The sequence below is a fragment of the Crocodylus siamensis genome, chromosome 11, assembly GCF_052110815.1.
Source record: "Crocodylus siamensis isolate JL-2025a chromosome 11, ASM5211081v1, whole genome shotgun sequence".
In the NCBI taxonomy this organism is placed as follows: Eukaryota; Metazoa; Chordata; order Crocodylia; family Crocodylidae; genus Crocodylus; species Crocodylus siamensis.
In genome coordinates, this window is record NC_143405.1 from 60,382,179 (window position 1) to 60,397,518 (window position 15,340).

The 15,340-nt window shown below is 42.8% G+C and overlaps 1 long non-coding RNA gene across 1 annotated transcript in view; it reads right to left on the minus strand.

Annotated features, from left to right (window-relative positions):
* Positions 1-15,340, minus strand: part of LOC149855933 (uncharacterized) — a 348,042-nt gene that overhangs the window by 181,708 nt on the left and 150,994 nt on the right. The window contains exon 2 of the long non-coding RNA XR_016438443.1: positions 12,202-12,412. This is a non-coding gene — a long non-coding RNA (uncharacterized LOC149855933). The remainder of the gene's footprint in view (positions 1-12,201; positions 12,413-15,340) is intronic.

Genomic DNA, 15,340 nt, shown 5'->3' on the forward strand with positions numbered 1-15,340 from the left:
TGTTTAGAAAATGAAAACAGCTGTCTCCGTCCCTAGACGCACATAATACTGTAATAACAATCTTCCTCCATGATAAGGTACTGGAGGTGTCGAACAGATACTTCTCTCCCATTCCTCAGTTGAGTCTGACTTACCACCAAATACTGTTTCTTTACTTTTTTCCTCCAACTAGCTGACAGATTGCATAGAGAGCGAGACAGCGGCGTTGTAGCACCTGCCGCCGTAGTTCTTGAGTTTGGTCTCATCTTAGCTCTTATAGGGGAAGAGGAGCAAGCCATGAACATCCTTCACTGTTTCCGCTCAAACTGGCGATGGTTGGCATAGATGCAGCCATTCTCGACAGAGAAAAGTCTTAGTCGTTCTGGAATCGGTTTTACCCTTATCATTTTGGTGTTGGCAGACCAAATGCTGCTTCAGCCATACAAAATGAAACCTGGCCCCTTAAGTCACCGGGAATCTTGCCATTTGGCTGGGATGCCAACATTTTCCATTTGGCTGGGACAGCAAACCCAAAAGAAAAAGTGCCATGCATTGGGTGATGTTAACTCCTCTGCTTGCAGGTGAAAGCAATGTTTCAAGCCAACCACCAGCAGCAAACACCTTCTCCCAAGTCCTAAGGGAGGGGACAAAGGTTACTTTATCTCTCCCCTACACGTCATCAAGGTGTAAAGGCCTGGCTGTTCCCCTGTCTTGGCTGGGACAAGTTGTCTAAGTTTCATCCTTCTTCCATAGCAGGAAAAAGGGTCACTGGGACTGCAAAGAGTGGGGAAAGAGAGAGGGTAGAGGAAGAGATAGCTCACTATCAGCATGAAATGCTTCTCTTTGGGTAGCAGAGAGAGGAGAAGCAGTGGTATAGACTCATTTGGATCGGTCTTGTCTTCGAACGGAGACCAGGTCAGTGCTCTGACGCGGTCGAAGCCTTTTAGCCCATGGAAGCAATAGCTCGGCAGACAAATGTCTCGAGTTCCCCGCAGCCTAATATTCGCTTGGGAAAGATAATGAGTTTCTATCTAATTGTTTATTGTACCTGCTGCTTTATATGACTGAAGATTGTTATAAAACACGCTGAAATTGTGATTCATATATCACATAGCAAAGAAACAGGAGTCTTGCCTATTTGTGAGTTACACCCCATTTTTCACAGCCTCAGCGCTTCAGTGAGCAATGCCAATGACTGGGATTTTGTTTTCTCTATGTATATTTTTCAGTCTTGACTCTCTGCTCTTGTCAAACACAATTTTCTCTCTTTGTTTCTTTCTTCCTTTCTGCTGCCAACGTTATGAATGAATTCCTGATTCTGTAGCCAAAACAGAGCTAGCAGGAAGAGAAATTTACATTGATCAGATAGCTTTTCATAGGTGGTAACATTAATTATATAAAATACTATAGCTATAGTGACAACAGTTTTATTATCATAAGTAGGGAGGGTCTCGTTCATTTTTTCCTCGGTGACTAAAGGATAATAACCTATGTACGGTGTGGATCATCAACAAATAGAACCAGCTTTAAACACACAATCACTTTTTAGGTTCATACAAAGAGGTCAAGAGAAATAATAAAGATCCACTATGCTACAGGATACAGTAACCATTAAGCAATGGATTAAAGTTGAAACTTTTTGAAAGCTGGACAATGGTGTATGAAATCTAAACCACCCCATGGAAATTTCAACATAAAATGGCACTGGAAGTGAAAAAAGCAGATTTTTTTTTTTCCTAGAGCTATATTTTTCTAACACACAAGACAGAGAAGCATAATCAGTCATGGTCAAAACCCTGCCAGTGAATATTACTTATTTAGCCTCATATTCCAGGTGACTCACAACTTGTCTACCTGCCAACATCTGAAAATAATAAGTTATAGTAAAGTTATTAACTAGAACTATGTGAACTTTGAAGTAGCTAAAGCTAAATTAAATATAAACATACAAAACAGCCTGGGGCTAATTAATTTAATTCAGGCTCAGTCACCTAGCTCCATCTTTGTTTGTTTGTACCTGCTTTTTTTCCCTTCCTCATCCTATGTGGTCTTCTCAGAAAGAACACCTGAAATGATGGGGTAAAGATGCAAGCGTTTGCTCTTTCAGTCAAAAACATGTAGCCGCACAGTCCAAAGAAACACTCCTCCATGCAGGGCTGGTTTGCAACGAATGCTGTGCAAAATCAATTCTCAGCTGGTGCAAGTCAGCGGAGCTCTACTGCCAATGATTTGCAGCACTGGAAGATCCAGCTCTAGAAAGGCTTATACCCATACAACTTGCAGGCTGATTGGGAACCCCCCCCATCCTTTTGACTGTCAGAAATAAACTGCTTACAGGCTGCTCTGATGCTACGTGGTGCTCCCTACAGAAGATCCCTGTACGTGCTAAAGAAATGTGGAAGGCTGGTTCTACAACTAGCACTAAGGGAAGCATCTCTTGCTAACTTTTTAAGAAGCATTAAGCTATTTTACCACTGACTGAGCTCATCTGCTGCCCTCGATAGTCTGATAGCGTGTCCAAACTTTAGAGAACATGTCAATGAGCTTGCTTGGAGAGGCCACCTTTGCTCTCATGGCAAGATCATTTTTAGCATTTTATGGGTTTGAAACTTCTCCGAGCCTTGAACAGGGAACGCAAGAAAAAAGGTGCTAAAAATAAAAGTCTTGATTTGGAGTGGAAAGAGTGAAGCAGCAAGGAGATCTCAGAATTGCAGCTGCAGCACAAGGTAACAATAGACTGAAAATAATACTAAAAAACATATCAGTTCAGCTGCCTTGTAAAAAGAAAAGAATGCACAATAGCACAACAGTGAGTTCACCTATTATATAATTGGAGGTTGTGTGTACATGTGCAGACAAGAAGACAGAACAAAAAGCCTCCTCTAGGAAATCCAAAACTTGGCAGGTTTGGCCAGGTAGAGTAGGAGGCTGGTAGTGTCTAACAACAAAAAGAAACAGTCTGTAACTAGGGTTTGAAGCAGGCTGCTCCTCTCCTTGCTAAACAGCAGCTGGTTTTATTGCTGCAGAACTCATAAAAACAAAGGGAGAATAAGTCTGGCGAGAGAAATAAGGCATAGCGAGGGCGAGAGAGAGAAGAGCTGCAATGTGAAACGCTGTGTGTCAGTTGTGCGTCTGATTTCATACAAGGATGTCTTGGAGGGCTGTGGAAACACTGCAGGTCTTGGCTTCTGATGGATTTGCAATGGGGCTGCAGTTCAATTCCCAAGAGGTTGGAGAGCACCCAATCCTTGCAGGTGGGCTCTGTCTGGGCTACCCTCCACTTGCCCCCAAAGCTGCAAGCCCTCCCTAATTAACCTTAATGTCTTGACATGGCTTACCCAGCATCCTGCTCATTCCTTCCTGGGAATGGGTGCCTGCGTCTTATGGCACGTGGGATCACATGTTGTAACTGTACAAAAAATCCTCTGTTTAAACATGAGAGGGTCATTCTGAACCTGCCAGCCAGGCTGCAGTTAAGACGGTGGCGGGTTTTATATCAATAAATGTTGTGCACAACTATAACAACTATTTTCACATATCTGGTGTAATGAGAATGAATCCTTGGACACACACACAATAAATGTATTCAAAGTTATTTTACAATGGGCATTGGTTTGGAAGGAGCTTCGTTACCAGCTTGCCCGATACAGACTGGAGAGAAATTCATCTTGCAAATGCTTATCTTCCATGAGATTTTAACTCGAAGGGTAGCATTAAAAGCCATCTCACCCACCTTTAAAAACCGCTGTCCCTTAACATAATTTAATAGTCAGTATTAGCAGTGCCTTCCCTGCTACTGCTTGTTCCCACTCAGCCAAATGGGCAAGTCTGTTTAAGCTCCCCCGTGTCTGGTGAAGGATCCAGGTCACTTCAGTCACTCTTAGTAGTTGGTATGAACGAGAGTGAGCTGTGGAGCAGCAATAAGAGCTATATTTGTGGCTAGTTATTGATATGACTGCTGCTTTGATTTAAAGCTTTCTCCTCTATTGCAACTTCTGTCATCTTCATTGCGAGTTCTGTCTCATAGCCTTGGGCTGGGGCATGAGGATATTGAAGAAGAGATGGCAGACCTTGAAGAAGGACCTGGGGGTTACAGTGGACCATAAGCTGAATATATGCCAACAGTGTGCATTGTTGGCCAACAGTATGCTGGGCTGTACTATCACTTGCAAATCAAGGGAAGTGATTCTTCTGCTGTGTTCGGCATAAGGCCCCACCTGGAGCACTGTGTCCCGGTGTGGGCCCCACACTTCAAGAAGGATGCAGACAGATTGGAAAGAGCACAGAGCAACAAAAATGACAACAGGCCTGGGAAACATGACTTATGAGGAAAGTCATGAAAGAACTAGGGTTATAAGGTCTGGAGAAGAGAAGGCTAAGGGGGTTGCGGTTTTCAGATACTCCAAGGGCACATATAGAGTGGATGGAGATAGGCTTTTCTCTGGTGGAATAAGGAAAACTAGGAGCAAAGGACTCAAACTGCAGCAGAGGACATTGAGATTGGTGATCAGGAGGAACTTTTTGACTATGAAGCTGGCCAAGCACTGGAACAGGTTACCCAGACAAGATGTGGCATTTCCACCCCTGAAAATTTTCAAGAGCAAGTTGGACAGACACTTGGCTGGGATGTTTTAGTCAGGGATGATCCTGCAGGACTAGATGACTTTGTGAGTCCTACTTTCCTATGATGCTATGGAGACATACAGGGTGACACTTGTGGATAAAACTGCTACATGCGATTTGATAACAGAAGCAGATCCAGGATTTCGCAAAGGGAAGTGCAGGAGCAGCGACCATCACTGCAGGTTTTAGCCTCCTTCTACCAGTCCCCACCGGGGTGGGCAGACTGGGCCATAGGAGCAGCAGTTGAAGACTTCTGTAAGTCCCCAAAGTAGGTAGGAGATCTTCCTCCTTCCCCTCCTTGCTCAGAGGCATGTCTCCTTCCCTCTCCCCTTTCTCCCACCTGCCACTGCCACTATCCTGGGGGTGAGGGGATCTCCTGTCCCCCTTCAGCCAGGCTGTGCGGGGGCTGGACTCAGCATGGGACAGCAGCAGGGAGGCAGCCTGCTCCCAACCTGGCGGGGAACACCTGGAGGGATCAGGCAGGGACGGGGATTTTGAGTCTGGTCTGGGGGGGTGTAAACATACCGCATTTGTTAGATATGGATCCTTTCCCTTGCCACTGAAAATGCAGCTACTTCTCCAGTGAAGTATAACAGCTGTGAAATGCAAACATGAACCCTGCAGAGCAGTTCAGCGGAGGAAGCAAGGATTACCTTATCTAGTTTAAACTGCAGTTGAGAAGATGTTAGGTTAGCTAAACATCATCACTAAAGCTAAGCACAGGCATTCAAAGAGCCTGAGGTGGAATCGATCTAAGTTGCACAGGTTTTCTGTAAGTGGTGTCGCTTAGATGGGTAACAAAGACAATGCACGTTTGCCCTTTGGTGGAGGGATTGAGGAGGGGCGCAAATCTTAAACCAGGTCCCACCATTTTTAAACCAGGCTGCGTATGCCAAACTTCTGGGTTTTATGGGTATCGACCAGTTTCCGATCACTTCTACCAGTAAAAGTGTAACGTCTGGACCTGGCCTTAGTGTAGAAGTCATGGCAGACCTACACTGCCATCTGCAGTGTGCCATAGAGGTATCTAAGCTAGCGTTGAGACCGCCAGCTTGCAGACAGCTAGCTAAAGGACTAGAAGCAGTCAAGCTGCAAAAGGATGGAGCTCTGCACAGGCTGCTTTACCATGCTGAGTTGGAGCAATGAGTTTAAACACCCATTGCTCTGAACAGTGCCATTGTAACCTTACACGAGTATGGAAGATCAAAACCTCAGAATTGTATCTCACCCAAAAGTAAGGGTGGTAAGCCAGTCAATTGATCAGTTCAATATTGTCAACTGACCGGTCGGTTGACTACATATTTTTTGACTGGTCAAAGATTACAGCAATTTTATGGGGAGGAAATATATTTTTTTTGCAGTTTTCTTGACAGAAATATAATTTTTTAATTGTTTTTGACATATTTCTTAATTGAAAATGCATGCTTTTTCTACGCATTATTTGACTGATTATTGTTAATCGACCAAACTACTACCCAACCCCACCTTAAGTACCGATCTTTAAAATTATCATTTTCTCTTCATACAAAAAGGAAAAATTGAAATCCCCCCTTCCAGTAATTATAAGCATCAGTGAGGGACTCAAACATCAAACATGGGTAAACCCTTGACAACTCTGATTTAGTGCTTCAGCAGATACCCAATAATATTTACTGTTTAATTTCAATACAGATTTGCCCATGTACATACACACGTGCCCACCGTTTACTGAGACAGTGCATTGTCAGAAATTGGCAAGTCCCTTCCTGTTTAATGTACTTTCTTGTCCTCTTTTTCCATACCCTCCACATCTCTGTCTAATTGTTCTGCCTTTTTTGGAGTATAAGCTCTTTGGGGAAGCTACTGAGACATTTTTGTGTTTGTACAGCAGCTAACACATGGTGAATACTAGTACTGGAAACAACAAAAAACACATCAAATACTCTATTTTTATTTGGGACATGAATACGTTCTCTAATCTGCAGCAGCTTTCAGTTCGCCTGATAAATTTAACTGCATTATTGTGATTTAGGCCCTGATCCTGCAATTAAATCAATAGGAATCTGTCCAGCCACAGTACTCCATCCACAGGGAGCGCATTCCAGGATCAGGCTTTATTTGTAAATGTTACCAGATTATTTTAATGCTGATTATTGGCAGGTAGAGTATTAACTTGTAGAATACGATTAGAGGGAGAAAAATGCATCTCTCATTGTTCAGAGTATCTGGTATTAAAACGTATTTGAAAACGAAATCTGCCCTCATTCTTCTCCTTCTAAAATGGAATATATTAATATATTTCCTGAGATAGAGAATGGATAGTTATAACCCATATAAATGACTTTAGTAGGTGTTTGACCAATAGGTCTACAGGGCAGCATGTTTTTGGGAGGCATCTGGCCTTTAAAGATGAGCTTCCAGACTTTTTTGTGGGGGGGGAGGGGGGGGGGCTGTTATTCCATAAGATGCTAAACAAAGCTCTCCTCCTCCCACGATGCCAGACCAAAAGCCTTGATGCACCTGTTGACATTAGAATTAGATGAATATGTATTACCAAACCAGATGACAGACACGTGTAACAGGAAAAATCTGCTTGAACTGATCCCTGAACAACTCACAGGCAGGACCTTTTTTAAAAAAACAAAAAGAAAAGCTGCCCCAACATAGCGCCTGCAAAATGATAATGCATGATTATGTCCATGTGCCTCCAAGATATTTCATGTCATTTCAGGTTTAACATGAGGTTTTAAAGCCATCTGGGAAGGAACAACCCCTCAAAAAGTAATATTTAGGCTGTCAAAAAGGCTTCTTTGTAAAGACAGATTCAAAGTAGTGTCACTGAATTCTGTGCAAGTTCTGATCCAGATCCCAATCTGAACTGTGCAGCTGGCTGTTTTGGCGATCGACACATCTGAAATGAAACCTTTCTGCGTGCGGGGGATGTTGAGATTTCAAACCGGACCCACATTTGGAGGCTGCTCTGATGTGCTGTAATTGCAGTGTGTCAGAGGAGACTCAATTAATTGAGCTGAGCAGCCTCCCACTTCTTACACAGCAGCATCCCCATGCTCCAAAATGGTGGCAGGGTGCTTTACCTAAAGCTTATTGAACGATTTTTTTAGTTCGAGCACCCCTGCCAACATTTTGAGGCGTGGGGACACTGATCCACAAGATGCTGTGGTGCTTTAATTAAATCACTGTCTCCTCCACCCCAGTAGTCGCTTGAGCCTCTTTCTAGGAAGGTTTGCAGCTTTGAGGGCTGCTCCCATAAACATGCTTGCACTTTTGACATGCCAGCCAACCCATTGACTCCTGTGATGCAGGCATTTAAGCACATCTAGGCTCTTGCAGAATTAGAGCCTTAAAACCAAATATACACCAGTAAGTAGGAGTCTAAAGTTGCAGTTATATGGAGACAGAAATTATGGCATTAAAAGCATCAATGGGAGTTAGGTGGCAAAACCTAATCATTTAGCAACCACTAGCCATCTTTCCACATCTGTAGGTACTTAAATACCTTTGTAAATTAAGCTACTCGTAGCTAAAAACTTAAAGAAAATTCAGGGGCAAATTCTCAAGAACAATATTTTTTCATCTCCATCTGCAAGGATACTGATGTTTCGGAAGAGTTATTAAAGTCCTAGTGAAGCACAGGTGCAGAATACAAATCTGTCCTGATGAGGGGTAGATAACTGTTCATTGCTATTCATGAACTGTGTATTATTTATACAATGTTTGTGGGCTCAGCAATTCAGTGGATATTTTTAAACAAATGTTTATACTCAAATAACTTTGCTAACATCTTATCTACGTTTCTCATCTCAAGTTCTTTAGGTGATTTTAGAAGTTTGTAAAACATCCTCCCATCTTGCTTTAAGACGCATGGTTTGGAACGGAGCATACAAAACAACATCCTCTTCAGGAATTGCTGGAAACTGGGGCTATGTCTTTCGGAGGGTATCCATAGTTTTTTAATCCAATTTGCTGAGGCAATAAGACTACATGAGAACATAGGAACTGCCACTCTGAATCTATTTTAGTCCCACATCCTCTCCGTAACAGCCACCAAATTCTTATGGCCCTGTTACCATAGTCCCACAGCACCACCCTTACTGTCTTTAATATATTTTTCCTTCCATCAACTCTGTGAGAGAGGTTGTAAGCAATATTAGTCTGAAGACAGGCAAAAGGCTGGGCAGGATAGTACCCTGGTGGCATCTGGTACTGCCCAACTCTGTCTTCTGCTATTACCCCTGTGAGTTAGGGAAATGCTAATGTTTTCATTTTCCAGGTTGAGAAATGAGTCATAGAGCATGTGGCCCAGATCCACAGCCATTTTCTCCTCTAAGGCACCTGGGAGGATCTGCATCTAACTGATGTGTCCAAAATAATGAAGGAATGCTATTGGGAGACCAAAACCCAAGTCCCCAGCTAATTAACCTTAACTGCTTCCCCTCAGCAGTTAGTTATGCAGCAACTCTCCCATGGGGAAACTTCTTCCTAATCTATACTGGTAAAAATCAGTAGCAGCAGCAGTCTCTGGATACAAGGATGATGTCTTCCAATAATAGGGAAGTCATCAGTGAGTCTGTAGATGATCCAAGTTCTGCATGTTCAGTTGCAAAAATTGCAACTAGTTCTCGGAGGAAGGAGTAGATCTACATAATAGTTCTCTACATTTATAACTGCGTCTATGGTAAGGGTTTTTGCTGGCATTGCCACAGCCACAAAATCACACCTCATCCTATGCTTGCTCAGCTAGAATGGCAAAAAATTGTAGCATACATCTAGCCAGTGTGTAAAACAAGACTTAGGTTTGTAACAATCACCAAAAGTAGGACAGCCGAAGGAGCTGTTAAGTATGACTTATTCTATGTTTCTAAAACAAACAGAAAATACAGAAACCAAGCCCCCCACAAAAGCATTGCAAAGCTCTCCTCCATGCCTCCAGAATGAGAGAGTAGGTACAAATGTTTGCCACACCCAGTCAATGATCACATGGCTTACTTTAAGCCGTGTGATCCTAGACCAGATGTGGTGTGTACAGCTGTTTGTCAGTGCTGGGAGCTATGTGGAGAACCCAGTATAAGTAATTCGGGGGGAGGGGGAGGAGGGCAAGTAGCATGGGGGGACAAGCAGGTCCATGGGGGGTAGGGCTAAAAATAGTGCTTGGGGAGTAGGAACAGTGCAGCCCCAGGGCTGGAGTGAGCTGTTGGGTTTTCCCAGTCCTGGAGCTGTGCTCCAACCCTGTGCAGTTATTTGCTGGATTGGGTTAACCCTTTCCCGATTTAAGTTAGTGAACTAACTCAGAGGAGGTCTGCCATTTTTGGCCCAATTTAAACCCCCAAACACTGGCACAGGTGGGCATTTAGACTGACCTAAACCTAGTTAGCTGATCGAATGATAATGTCTGTACATTCCCAGAGAGTCTACATTTCATGGAGCGCTAAACAGCATTTATCTGGACACGTTCATTGTTGTTTCAGAAAAAAACCAGTTCTGACCCAATTTCTGGTATGTATGGGAGGATCAGTGTTCCTGCTGGAGGGAGGGGAGTGAATTTGGGTGCCAATTTATAAGACAAGTTTCACTTGACATTATCTGATATGGTCAAAATACTCAACCTCAACACTCGGGGTTTATAATAGAAATGCCCACTCAACCTTAACTCTGGCAGCATCAATTGTTTCAATATAATACACCATCATTGGACCTACTCAAGCTGCATTTTGATGATTTGGTTCCCTTCTAACACAGCCTTCAGGGCCCCCTTGCTTGTTAAAAATGTTTTGTCCTGGCATAGCTCAGGCTGGCACTCACGAATGCTGTCTTAAGGGCTACTTAAAGATGAGAGCTTTAGGGAAATAAAGGAAGCCACAATGCATGCACCATCACAGTTGTCGTCTGGTAAAGTCTATGAATAGTAGGTAATAATAGTGTTCTTCTAATAACTTGCTATCTAGAATGAAATTCTCCCACACTGCAAAGGCTTTCTGCAATGCTCTTCATGTCATTTAATCCTTATGGGTCTGCTGTACAAAAGGGGCTGAATAGAAGCAAATGGGGGGAAGTAAGCTGCCCCTCCATACTCCCAGTGCATTTAACAGAGGCTGAAATAGGCCACTGTGGTTTTTTGGGAAGCCAACCAGGGATGAGGCTATCCACTCTAAGTTTAGGTAAACCTTGCAGTCTTGCCTAGGCCGGGGCTTGAAATTTCTCCCTCCCAGCCATTTGCAGAGTGCTCTGAATTAATAACCTGAACCGGTGTGAAGAATAATAATACTTTGCACTTCCATAAAGCATCACATGTCTGGGTGTCCCAAAACACCTTGTCAAAACCTCACATCACCACCGTCAGGTCTGGAAATACTATTACCCCCACCATTACACAAAGGAAAACTGAAACACAACAAGGTTAAGTGACTGCCTGAGGTTCACATAACAAAGTATGTGGTAGAGCTGGATATAAAACATAGGTCTGAATTGTACACAAGTTCTTCAGGACAGGGACCATCACTCATTTTTTATGCACTGCTCAGTACAATGTGACCTTAGTCCATAACTGGGACCCAAAGGTACTAGCTCAGTACAAAATGACATATAATAATGTCCGCTAACATGGGTCTTAAAGCAGAATGCCGTTTTTCACTCTTAACTCCAAAGGAAAGCTCATACATATAGGATACGATTCAGGAATACACTGAGTCACTGCATCCCAGATGGCCTGGCCAGGTCCCCTTCTGAGCCACTGTTGCCTGCTTTATAGCAATATGGTCCCCTCCAACACAGAGGAAATTATTATGGCTACTTTCTACCATGGCAAAATCTCAACCAGTTTTATTTCTTCATCCAGAGGACCTCTGCCAACATTTCTATCAGAAAAAAAGCAACAGGATGCAGGCTGAATTTAGCCCATAGTTAAGCAGCAGAGAGCTCCTGACATAGGATAAACACGATGTTGGACGGTGTGATATGCTTCCCTGTCTCCATTATTTAACAATAACACCAAACAGTGCACTAGAAATCAACCACGTCCTTGTTCCCAATTCATTATAAGAAGGCATGCTACAGTGTACCTCGCTGCAGTCTTTTATACTCTTGATGCATCTGAAAGTCTTTTAACCTGTGATGACTTTTAACTTGCGGACGTGACTAAACAACTTCTTCAGAATATCAGTTTCTTCAAATCGACATTTAGATTTCTTTCTTAATGATACCTTTTACACATACACATGCACACACACACACACACACAGGAATCCAGGTCTTCAAAATCAGGCTAGCTGTATCCTGCATATTCTTTCTGCATCACCTCTCTACGATCCACCTGCAGCGCTAAACCCTTGTCCAGGCTCCCATCATCTTGCATCCTGAACACTGCAGTGTCCTTTACTCTACACATACGACTTCTCTCAGCATGTACCCGTTTGGGATGCTACTGCAAATACCACTGTCCTCACCTGTCATTTTGACCAGGTCACCACCCTATATCAAAACTTCCACAGGCTCTCCCTTCTCCATTACATCAAACAGAAGCTAATTTCTTCACTTCTAAGACCATTCCTGGCCTTTCTCCACCCTACCTGTCATCAATTCTTCACTATCAAAACACTGACTCACCTCCGATTGGCCGCGATTTCTTGGCTCGTGCCTACAGCATCTGGGATTTCCAGGCAGGCAGTCTCCCAGTCAAGTCCAAACCAAACCCGGGATTGTTTCGTTTCTGAGATGGGACAAGATGAGGTGTGTGCTGCGTGGCACAGCCATGGGCCACGCTATCTTCATTATTCTCCTTCAAATCCTATCTTAAGACATCCCTTTGCCATGATACCTACAAAAAAAATTGACAACAGATAGACTGTTATTCTAATAACACTGTCCACCATGCTGACCAATAATGTCCCATTATTTCATATTCATCTATTGTCTCGTGTTTGATACTTATCTTGTAAGATGTTTGGTGCAAGGATTGTCTTTTTGGTCTGGGTTTTTACAGCGCTAATACAATGAGATCCTAGCTCTTGACTAGGCTTCCGTACTGAGAGCACGAGAAATAAGGCTCTTGAATGACTGGAGACTATGTTACTCCCTTTGAGAAAGGTATACTTGTGTAAGCATATATTAGGGAAACACACAGACATGTACACGCACACACACTGCTTAAACCTTTCCTATTTTCCCAGTGTTAATTTTTTTATACATAAAGCAAAGGTGAGCGTAAAAGGTATATTTACTTAAAATCTACATCATATCATAATACCTAACTTAAGCTGTTCAAATTATCCTGTAATAACTGATTTCTTTTTTCAATTGGCTAAAATTTCTATTGTAATATTTATCTATGAACAAAGTACAAAAATGAAGGGCTTTGAATTGTTTCAAATTAACAGCTATAAAGTGCTATTTAAATAATTTTATTCAAAACTAATTATTTGAGAGCAGGTATTCTAATACTTCTTTAACAGCAGGATGCAACATCTTTATATTATGAACAGGGAGCTTTTGCCATGTAAACTCATGGGGTGAAATCTCATCCTTGATCTTCAAAGTGTGACAAAGAGCTATTGATTGGGAGCATATTGTCATTTAAATTACAATTAGGGATGGGTGAAAGGTGGTTATTCACCAATTCAAACCTTTTTTTTTTTAAATGCTGTCAAGGGCAACTTGACCTTAACCCAAACACACACTTTTGAAAACTTCTGAGAGTTTCAAATATTTCTCAGGAGCCAATATGATTTGTTTCAAGGCAACAAATCTGTACCTTTCTATCAAGTGCACATTGAATTCTATGAGCAACATAATTATGGATGTAACAAAAGGTACTGTGGAAAGCCTTTGCTCTCAGTTACAGGGCAACCTACATGGATTGAGTGAAGAGATTTGAAGTTTAGAATCAAATTACATCATTCGGTTCATATTCCTAGAATAGCTCATAATATGATCCAAGTCCTGTGCCCAAAGCCCATGGAAACTGTGATGTTAGCGGATGTTGGACTGTGCCTCAAGAGCTAAGTGGACAGAGACACCAGACTGGGAGTCAAGAGGTGTTGGCTCCACTCTGGGTGCATGGCTTTGGATGTGACATGAAGGGTATTTGTGCCCGAAAGCTTGCAATTAAAGGAAGTTTTTTGCAAAAATCTTGTTGGGCTAATAAAAGATATCATCTCTACAATGAGTCCCAATTGGCTTTGGACAAGTCACTTGGGATTTCTGTTTCCATGCCCACCCTTTGTATATAAATGACAGGTTCCTCAAGGTGGGGACCGGCTCTTACACCGCTTAGGCATCTAATTTAATGGACTCCTAAACCATGTTGAAGTCTATAGGTGCTACCAGAATACAAATAAGAAAGGAAAGGAAACACTGCAAGGACGCTTGTTTCTGTGTCCGACTGAGCAAAGGGAGGTGCTTGCTTCCAAAAAATTCTTCCTCAAGCAGCTTTTCCCTTCTGTAAAGGGACAAGATTGCCCTGCCAGGTTAGAGGGGGAATCCCAGCCCTGCCAGACACGCACCTTCCTGGTCCTCCCTGGTTTGTTTTCTTGAATGGCACGTGTAACCCCTTTGGTTATTAAGCAATGCAGTGGGGTCACTAAGAGGAAATCCCCCAGCATCTCTCAACAGAACAGGATGGAATAGTTAGTTTGCTATACACTGGCAAAAGCAATAGAGGTTGGAGGCAAGTTTGCCCTCCGCCCCCGTTTTCTTTCCGCATCCAGTAGACGTGGACCCCCTTTTGCCCGGTATGGCATGTTCGGCTTTCATTTCCAGAGTAAAGTCAACAGAAAGACTCCCCGTTGGCTTCAATGGGTGTTTTGACAGATCCTTAGTGCAGTAAGAATCCCTCATAGGCCTGGAACAATTCCTAAGATGTATCATATCCCAATCTCCGACAAAGAGCTAAACGCTCGTAGTGCACTTAAGGAAGCAGGGAGTCTCAGGCTTTTACCTAACTGTTATATCAGGAGTCTAATGGATATGTCTAAATTCAAGTCCTATTCTATTTGTCTAACTGTCTGATTCCTCTCTCTCTCCAACCTCTTTACTTCCCATTACATACATGCAGATGCCACTGAGCTGCAGACTCGAGTGAACCCAGGGAGCTCTGGGCAAAGGCAGGGATGGCCTGTCTAATAAAAGTTCAAAATAAAGTAGCTTTTATCCGAGTCCAGGGGCTTGCAAGAAGCAGGAGGAGGGACATTTGACCTGAAGTTCACTTGTTTTTTGGGGCAGGTGATAATTGGAAGTCTCAGTTCATCTTGTGGCTCCAGAGCAAAGGAGAATGGCCTCACAGGATACCTTTTTTACTGCCAAGTAACAGAGAAGGGACTGCGTGGTTAAAACAACATAGCTTCAGTAACACTCGCAGCTATTCGAATTGTCCAAAGGCCAGTACGCAGAGTCTATTTTCCAAGTTCATCGCGGCTGTCTGACATCCAGAAAACGTTTTTGGAAACAAATGCTGTAGATCACATTTCTTCAATCAAATGAGATATTTACCAAGTCTTAAATGAAAGTCTCCCTGAAATGGCACCATCCACTAAGGTGCCTATATGGGCTCTGTATATATTGCCACTTTGAGTGAGACTGGCCCCACTTGTGTTTTAGTATCTGAATAAACAAAACAGGATAAATTTGGCCATTCTGGCTCATTCGTTTCACTGGACCTACTTGTGTTATGCATGTCAGGATTTGGCTCAGTAAGTGGTCTGATCATCAAATACGATCTACACTGAGCTGGAAATCACTGCACAAAGTT